Source organism: Mauremys mutica, chromosome 12 (assembly GCF_020497125.1).
Source record: "Mauremys mutica isolate MM-2020 ecotype Southern chromosome 12, ASM2049712v1, whole genome shotgun sequence".
Lineage (NCBI taxonomy): Eukaryota > Metazoa > Chordata > Testudines > Geoemydidae > Mauremys > Mauremys mutica.
In genome coordinates, this window is record NC_059083.1 from 41,283,144 (window position 1) to 41,293,106 (window position 9,963).

At 45.6% G+C, this 9,963-nt stretch overlaps 1 protein-coding gene across 1 annotated transcript in view; it reads right to left on the minus strand.

The window, feature by feature from the left end:
* Positions 1-9,963, minus strand: part of LOC123345053 (zinc finger protein 883-like) — a 902,586-nt gene that overhangs the window by 125,988 nt on the left and 766,635 nt on the right. The window lies entirely within an intron of this gene.

Consider the following 9,963-nt stretch of genomic DNA (forward strand, 5'->3'; position numbering starts at 1 on the left):
AAAAACAGTATTGAAAGACTAAACTACAGTGAACTACAGCCACTTTACTTCTGGAGGAGCTTAATGTATTACTTTATGTGCATTTATTACCTTTCACATCTTTAGTCAATTCATAATAAAGCTTGTCTACACAGGGAAATTAATTTGGATTAAAGCAGGGTATGAATTTAAAGTCCAATAGCTAGACCTGAGTCCTGCACTTAGGACGGAAGAATCCCATGCACTGCTACAGACTAGGGACCGAATGGCTGGGCAGCAGTTCTGCAGAAAAGGACCTAGGGGTTACGGTGGACGAAAAGCTGAATATGAGTCAACAGTGTGCCCTTGTTGCCAAGAAGGCTAATGGCATTTTGGGTTGTATAAGTAGGGGCATTTCCAGCAGATCGAGGGATGTGATCATTCCCCTCTATTCAGCACTGGTGAGGCCTCATTTGGAGTACTGTGTCCAGTTTTGGGCCCCACACTACAAGAAGAATGTGGATAAATTGGAGAGAGTCCAGCAGAGGGCAACCAAAATGATTAGGGGGCTGGAGCACATGACTTATGAGGAGAGGCTGAGGGAACTGGGATTGTTTAGTCTGCAGAAGAGAAGAATGAGGGGGATTTGATAGCTGCTTTCAACTACCTGAAAGGGGGTTCCAAAGAGGATGGATCTAGACTGTTCTCAGTGGTAGAAGATGACAGAACAAGGAGTAATGATCTCAAGTTGCAGAGGGGGAGGTTTAGGTTGGACATTAGGAAAAACTTTTTCACTAGTAGGGTGGTGAAGAACTGGAATGGGTTACCTAGGGAGGTGGTGGAATCTCCTTCCTTAGAGGTTTTTAAGGTCAGGCTTGACAAAGCCCTGGCTGGGATGATTTAGTTGGGTTTGGTCCTGCTTTGAGCAGGGGGTTGGACTAGATGACCTCCTGAGGTCCCTTCCAACCCTGAGATTCTATGATTGTATGAATTCTCTATGTGAATTTTCATATTCCAGAATAAAAGTGTTTCATTCCAAATTACCATAACCCACTTGTGGGGCCAGAAAGCCACCTTCATTAATACTTCCTCTGTATACTTGTGGATTAAGCTAATTAAGTGAATTAAACTAATTTGGAATAAAGCACTCTTATTCCAGAATCAGAACATCCACACAGGAAGTTAAATTAGGAAAAGTTATTCCAGAATAACTCCTCATGTAGACAAGCTCTGAGACTCGAACCCAAGAGTCCTGTAGAGGACCCATATACACAGCAAAACAATTGTTGCTGAACTAGTCACAGGGAAAACAATCCCTTAGCCCTAGATATCTGGCAGGGGTGATGTGATTAGTTGCCATGATTAATTCCTGAGTATTAACTCCATTATGTGCAGACACAAAGCACCTTCAGGGCTGACTTGGCTGCCAGCTGATCCCAGACTGTTAGAACCTGTATGGTAGATGAGGTCTAACAACCTGATTTTCAGAAGTAACTACAGATTTTGGGAGTTCCAGCTTGAGACACCTGGGGCCTGAGTTTTCAGAAGTACTGAGAACCTGCAGCTTCCAGTGACAGAGATTAGTGCTCATGTAACTCTGTGTGGTTCTTTGTCCCCATCTAGTGGCTAGGAACAGGGCCGGTGCAACCATTTAGGTGACCTAGGCGGTCACCTAGGACGCTGGGATTTGGGGGGGGGGGGCGGTGCCATTTTCTTCAGCAGCGACTGCGGCAGCCGGATCTTCAGCCGCCCCGGTTGCCACCAGCATTTAGGCGGAGGGAGCTGGGGCAGGGGAGTGCGGAGAGGGCCACCTGCAGCAAGTAAGGGGAGGGCGACATGAAGGGAACTCCCTGCCCCAGCTCACCCCTGCCCCACCTCCTCGAGCACGCTGTGGCTGCTTCACTTCTCCCGCCTTCCAGGCTTGTGGCGCTGTTAGCCAAAAGGGCTCGTTTCCCCCTGGAGCTTACCTAATTACACCAAGGAGGCACGGAGACAGGAAGACAAGTACCACACCCTTTATTGATCGGTCAGCTGAGCGGGTGTTCCTCTCGGCTAGTGCCAGAGAAAGAGACACACCTTTCATGGCCAAGCGGCCTACCTTTATAGCCGGTAACAAACAACTTAGCCTACGTTTGTCTACGTCATTTGGTTGACCTATAGACCCTGTACATGTATCTATTAGGGGATAATTGGGTACGCAGGATACATATATCATTTTGTGGGGGTTACAAGAGACATACAGCTGTTGAGGATACATTTGTCATTCTGAAGGGGACACAAGATACATCCGTTGACCCTTTGTACTAGATACTTTGGATGCATACATGTGAACGCAGCTGCATACACTTGGGGAGCCAACATATACTTGGGGAGCCAAACAAAACTGATAAGCGAAATAGCTGACTTAGGTAGATACACGGCCTTCAGTCTAATGAGTTCTGTAAGCTTTCCAACACAGTTTGGACAAGCATAACATAACTTTGGTTTACTCAGGCCTAATACAAAAAGGCTTCATTAGCACTATGATTTTCCAACAACTCCCCCCTTTGAGAATACTCACCAAACCTTTTGGCTGAGTTTTCTCACACTTTGAGGCCAAAAAGCAATGAAGCTCTGCAGAAATATTTACAACTGCTCTTTTAAGCTTAGTCACCCCCAACCCAGGAATGAATGCATGGACAAAAGAGTGGAACCTTGTTCATTTAACAATGAAGGGATCGGGGCACTGACTATAACTCAGGTAGGTATACCCAGTGGTTTAATTTCCCAGATGTCTCGGTGAATAATTTAATCCCATATGCATCCTCCCCATGGATCCGGCAGGATTCGGTATGTGGGAGCCACACCCACCCCAACCGGTCCATATGCTTGGAAGGAGCACTGTAAATGTACACACTTCCACCCAGAAAGTGTCCAAGTATGTCTTCATGACCACAGATCAGATGGTACTCCTGATATGTCTGTAAGGGCAGTGGGTCAAGTCTGGTGCTCAAGATCACTTCAAATGGCCATCAGCTGGTCATCGAGGAAATCCTGAAATTTTAAACATACTAGATCCCACTGCAATGCCTTCCCAGCCTCAGTGATATTCAATACCATCTCTGTCAGTAACTTCTGGGTTATAGAACTAAGGGTGGAAATGACATGTAACTCACCAACTTCAGCCTATACTTGGGTTAGCTGAACTTCAGAAATAAGGCTAGTGGCCCTTTCTAGTCGGCCCAATTTCTTATTATGTTCTTGGCCTTTAAGAATATTCCAAATGGCTGCTACACTATTGGCCCCAGCCCACAGGGATCTGCCCAATTTCTTCTTTTTCCAGAGGAAATAACCCAGGCTCTTTGTTGTGCTAATCTAATGGCAGTCCCCTGTGAGCAATCTGGGTATGTAAAAGTGATCTGAAAACTGGATAAAGGCAATGTCATTTAAAATCCAATTAGGGAGGGCAATACATACTAAAGGATTTATCCAAAACACAGGGCGCAGCCTGTAGAATAAACCCCAAAATTCAATTAATACCACATTTCCAAACAGGATCCCACAAGTTTCTTCCTGCCAGTGTAGAATTTTTGTTTCTTTACCAGGGTCAGTTCTCAATGTCCTTTTTAGTCAGGAATTCCTGGACTTTGGCAATGTCAGTGGAGTGAGCGTTCCTTCTCCTTTCCCAAAACAATTGTAGTTTAGCATTCTACAGGGGAGAGATTATCAGCACATCACCCTGTAATGGTTTTTGATTCTTCTAGAAAAGTTCAAAGGCACAGTAGGTCTGTCAGCGGACAAGGGAGAGGTTAGCTAGCACGTCACCTTGTCCTTTTTCCCTGCTGTCCAGAAGGCACAGTGGAGCTAGAAGAAGGAATAGGCTAATCGTCAGTAGGAGAATTCTCCTGATGTAGAGGGGTCTTTTTGCAGTGAGAATCATGGGTCCAAGCAATCAGTCTTTGGCACATCACAGCGGTGTTGGTAATCAGCAGGACTCAATAAGGGCCTTTCCAGTGTGGAGCCAAAGCAGTCTTCGTTGGTGGACCTGTACATTGATCCGGTCTCCAGGTTCCATGGAGTGGCAGGGCTGCTAGGGTCTTCGGGTAGTGCGTCTTTACCTGTGTAAAAAGGAAACCTAACACATTGCATTAGTGTCTTTGCAGATTTTACAGCTGGTTGGGCATATTCAAGCCCCCCTTTTCTGGTTGTTAGCCAAGTGTCCTTGAACGAAGTCAGTGGTTTGTTTTTTTTTGTTTTTTTTGTTTTTTTTTGGACTGAGCTTGCTAATTAAAGTTTTTCTCAGTTAACTCGTTCTTTTTCCTTTTCCCCTTTTTGGCTTCTTTTTTTTTTTTTTTTTAACCTACAAAGGAAACTTTTACTTTTTTTACTTATACACCTTTTGTTAACAATGAACACATACACATTGCTGTTATACAGTACATTAGTCTTATTATTTAATGTATGCCACATATACCCTTCTACTAACATAACCTTATTACAGAGCTTTGGAACAACAAGCCAGGACAAGCACACCCACTTTGATGAGTTTATTTAATACAACCTCTAGTTCAATAGCTTCCCACCATCCCCAGCCCTCTGGCTAGAAGTTTGAGGTAGCCAGAAGGATGCCATGCACAATATGGGGAGTGGGTTAACTTTTCATGTCCTCGCTTCCAAAGACTGTTAGTATGCAAATTTTAACAACAATTTTCAATTAAAAGATTTGGCCAATGTAGTTTCTTTCTCTTACTTAAGAAAATATATTAGACTTTAATAGATCACATTTTTCTGATGTATCCAAACACTTTGTATTTTAAGTTGAACAAAACAAATATCTGCATTTCAATTCAAGCCTTCTGCTTTATTTCAAACCAGACCATCCCATGAAAATATTAATCACAACAATTTGGCTACAAGACAAACACCACAAGACAGAACATAGAACACAAAACTTAATTTTTACTCTGCCAGTAAATCACGATACGTTGAATGCTGTTCAGCTGGCATTAGTTTTCTTTGATTATCTGAAAGACCAAAACAGAGGTCTACCCCTTCTGGGCAGTCAATTATTGCTTAAAATATACAAATACCCTTGTTGATTTCAGGCAAAACAAGGGAATTACCCCATATTGTCTTATATGTGTTTCATAGACAGCCCAGATTTCAGTGGCCTCTACCTTATCAGTTAGATAATTTGCATTAATACAGATGCTTTCTGGCTTGCTTTTTACTTTTAACTCCTGCTTTTAAACACTGAAAGAAAACATCACCACTTATAGTGCCTTAGAGCCTAATAAATTTTCATTTACATAGCACTGTATACATTCTTCAGCTAATTCAACAAAATTGTTCATAGCCAAATGATTGCAATCTAATAATTTCTTTGCCTGAATTTATTTACAAACATTTAAAAAAAAACACCAAGAACTTTTCTCTTTAGCATTTTTACAAAGTTCAACTACTATTCCCTCCAGCAACTACAGAGTTAACTTTTCACTCTCCTTCAAATCACTTGCTCTTTCCTTATATCACTTGCTTGGCTCCCAACAGCCACTTACCAATTCAAATCGCCATTCCAAATATCCTCCTGAGTATTTGAAATCCCCATGCTTACACTCACTTACTTCTTCCTTCCACGAGACCCTCAAAAGTTTCCAACCTGTTCTCCAAGCTCTCTGTCTGTTGCCTGCCCGCCTGGGCCCGATCCTTTTTTTTTTTTTTTTTTTTTTTTTTTTTGCGCGCTGAACCGTTTCTTTCATGGGCTTCTGCCCCCACCCTTCTGGTTTTTTTTTTCCTAAAACATTTTATTCACAAGACGACCCGAGTCCTCCCTCGTGAGGCTTGCCACCTGGGCAAAACGCATGGCCCACTGGCGTTAACTATTTAATTGCCTCTTGTAGCAAACACACTGCTGTTACGGCGTATGCTGAGCACAAATGGTTACATTTTAACAAGTCCCTAAAGGACTGGTACTTGCTTAGCCAGGGCTTCCTTTTATAACTGGAAGTCCTGTCTCAAGGCCTGCAACTTGGCCTGGCGCAGGTTTGAGTTGCTGCCTGGTTCATGATCTATGCTCTTAATTGCTTAATTCCAGTTATCAAATACACATTTTTTTTCCTTTTCTCCAACTACTCTATTGCCCAGTCCTGCTACGACTGGGGGTAGATTCACCTGCCACCCTTCCTGGTCAACCAGGGTGGAGAGAGGAATGCTAAACCCTTCTCCAGTTCTCAGACTTACTGCAGCTGAGAATGGGCACACCTTTAATTATGCAATCCTCAACATATAACACCAACAGAACCAAATAAAACAAACATAAAACAACAAGGGTAAAACAAACAGATGGTGTAAATTCTACAGGGTTCCCCCATTCTCTATTGCTCACCAAACTGTGACAAATTTCTGTTACCAATTTATGCCTCATGTCAGGTGATCAAACTGACACTGCAGGACGTTGCAGGAGGATAGAGAAAATACACCATATAACCAAATTTTAAAGCTTCATTAAAATGATAAAACAACAATGGAGAGTGTTGGGAATGCTTCCACATCACTCATAAAAAATACGAATGCCCCATACTTACACATATCCAGACTGGCCACGTCTGTATATAACATTCAGAAAAGGGGAATAGGTGGACGGGAGATTATCCTGTATACAGCTTGTTCAGAATTTCCAACATGCTTCCGCTCTTGGGAAGGCTGTTCTTTTACACCCTGGAATCTCCTGCGGTGTCTCTTTCAGAGATTCTAGTCCAGGTCAGCTACCTCTGGCTTCTCCAGTGTCACCAAGCCACACCAGCACCGGCATCCGTCACAAAGTCAGACTGTTGGATCTCACCAAACAGTTAAGCTTTGCAAATGTAATCTCAGTTCTGTAACTTGTACTGCCTTTGGTTTGCTTGACCTTGAGCATAAAACAACTTTCTCTTTTTATCTCTGGGCGAAGCTGAGTTTTAAATTAACCCGTTTCTAGACAAATTGCTCACACTGTGTCAGAGGCTTTTCTTTGGTGATTAAAAGCTCCTCTGAGATATATGATCTTATCTAGATTAAAGGTACCTTTTAATGGGCATTGTTTAGATGGATCTTCACGCGTATAAAGATTCCAATTCTCTAAATACCTGCAGGTTTTAGAACCATAATGTACGTACATATAATATGCTGGGGTACCCTTAGGGGGTGAGGTGGAATGTTTAGACTGTCCCTTACCCACACGGAAAAGAAGGGGGGGGGGAGAGAAGATGGGTTCACACGCTCCTAGACCCGGTTACAGTTTTGGCTTCCAGCATACCAATAGAACAAGAAACAAAAGTACCCCTACCAAAAAGAAAAGCCAGCCCTGGGGCTGCTCTAAGTCCCAGTAATTGTTCAGCACGGCCCACGGACTCGTGGAGTTAATGGAATTATTCATTAGCCGTGTCTGAACCTAGGTACCTTAACCAGAAAGCTTTTACCCACACACCTTCCTATTTGTGGGTTCCTTTACCATTAGGGGCCCAAGGTCCCAACCCACACTTCGGGGGCGTTAATCCTCAAACCCAGGAGGTAACGCACTTACCACGCCCGGAGTGGCCACGTCTGGCAGGTGGACTCCCCTCTTCTGGTACTGTCTTGCCTCCGTGTCGGCTGGAGTTCTCTGTGGAGGGGGCGTAGCCGTCCCGGCCGATTGCGACGACCCGGAGCTTGAGCAAACCAATAGCTCAAGGTGGCCACTCTCCTGAGTCGTCCTCGGCCGCCGGTCAGCGCCCCCAACAGGGAGAGAAGTCCCGGCGGAGTCGCCATTTGTTAGCCAAAAGGGCTCGTTTCCCCCTGGAGCTTACCTAATTACACCAAGGAGGCACGGAGACAGGAAGACAAGTACCACACCCTTTATTGATCGGTCAGCTGAGCGGGTGTTCCTCTCGGCTAGTGCCAGAGAAAGAGACACACCTTTCATGGCCAAGCGGCCTACCTTTATAGCCGGTAACAAACAACTTAGCCTACGTTTGTCTACGTCATTTGGTTGACCTATAGACCCTGTACATGTATCTATTAGGGGATAATTGGGTACGCAGGATACATATATCATTTTGTGGGGGTTACAAGAGACATACAGCTGTTGAGGATACATTTGTCATTCTGAAGGGGACACAAGATACATCCGTTGACCCTTTGTACTAGATACTTTGGATGCATACATGTGAACGCAGCTGCATACACTTGGGGAGCCAACATATACTTGGGGAGCCAAACAAAACTGATAAGCGAAATAGCTGACTTAGGTAGATACACGGCCTTCAGTCTAATGAGTTCTGTAAGCTTTCCAACACAGTTTGGACAAGCATAACATAACTTTGGTTTACTCAGGCCTAATACAAAAAGGCTTCATTAGCACTATGATTTTCCAACAGCGCCAATCAGCTTAGGTGCTGCAAGCCTGGGAGGCGGGAGAAGTGAGCAGCCACGGCGTGCTTGGGGTGCTCGTGCTTGTGCACGGAGCAGGGGTGAGCTGGGGTGGAGGGGTGCCTCAGGGCGGAGAGTGGGGGTGGGGACCTGCTGCAAGGGGGGCACCTCAGGGCGTAGGGGGAGAGCTGCCGTGGGGGGGGGGGGGCTCAGGGCAGAGGCGTGGGGGAGGGCGCAAAGTGGAAGTTTCGCTTAGGGCATGAAATATCCTTGTACTGGCTAGGACACCGAGAATATTTACTGGAGCAGGACTTTAACCTGAATCTCCTACATCCTAGGAAAGTGCCCTAAGCGTCAGTCTCTCTCACGTGCTTTCTCTGGCCCAATGCATATTTAATATGAAATAGAATTGCTCCAGCAGAAGAGATTTGAAAAACCACCCTGGAGTAGCTAGTCAGTAGGGCACACAGCAGGGATGGGGGAAATCTGGGCTCAAATCCCCGAGCTAGTGGCTATAATGGGGGCTGTCTTCCTGGTTTTTCACAAGGATAGGCATCTAACTCCAGGGTAGGGTGACCAGACAGCAAGTGTGAAAAATCGGGACAGGGGGTGGGGGGTAATAGGAGCCTATATAAGAAAAAGACCCAAAAATCAGGACTGTCCCTATAAAATCGAGACAGCTGGTCATCCTAATCCAGGGTATGATTTATGGCTGAGAATCTAGAGTTGGTGGAAGGGCCCGTCTCTGGTCCATCAGTCAGGTGCCTAAGGCCCAGATCAATAAGGTTAGGTGCCTACATACCTCTGAGGATCTGAGCCCTCAGCCATATCCCATTCCTCTGCATCTCATTTCGGGCTAGTTTAGGCAACTCCTTGCTCAGCAAGCTGGCTTCTGAACAGCCCTTTCCTAGGGGCCTAACTCTCCCCGCACAATGTATGGGGAGCCTGGGATGTAACTTGGGGCTGAGAATCTCACTAGGTATTAGGGCACCTAGGAGTTCGGTACTGTAACACCTAAGTACTCTTACGACACTAGCGCCCAGTCCATTAGCACAGGCAGGAGCTACTCATGATTTTAGTTCAAGGGGTCGAACCTCACGGAGGGCCTGACAAGGGCATTGTTACACTCAGCCCCTTGGAGGATTAGGCCCTTGTGTTTCTTACGGTGGGCACCCGGAAACTGGAAGTTGCTTGTGGAAAGTGTGGGGATAAGAACCTGGAGAGGAGTGAAGAAGAAAAAGTAGAAATAAAGGCTGATCCAGGCATTAGAGCAGTAGCATTGGAGCTCTGGGTTCACTTCCCTCTCCCATCATGTACTCCCTGTGTCACTCTAGGCATGTCAGTTAGGCCCCGTTCAGTGGAAGCTAGGAACTCAGGCTTTGGCTACACTTACACTTCAAGCGCTGCCACGGTAGCGCTGCCGCGGCAGCGCTTTGAAGCGCTAAGTGTAGTCAAAGCGCCAGCTTTCTCCCAGCACTGTCTGTACTCCACCTCCCTGTGGGGAATAACGGACAGCGCTGGGAGCCGTGCTCCCAGCGCTGGGGCTTTGACCACACTGGCGCTTTGCAGCGCCGCAATTAGCAGCGCTGGAGAGGGTGTGTTTTCACACCCTGCTGCAGCGCTGCAAATTTGTAAGTGTAG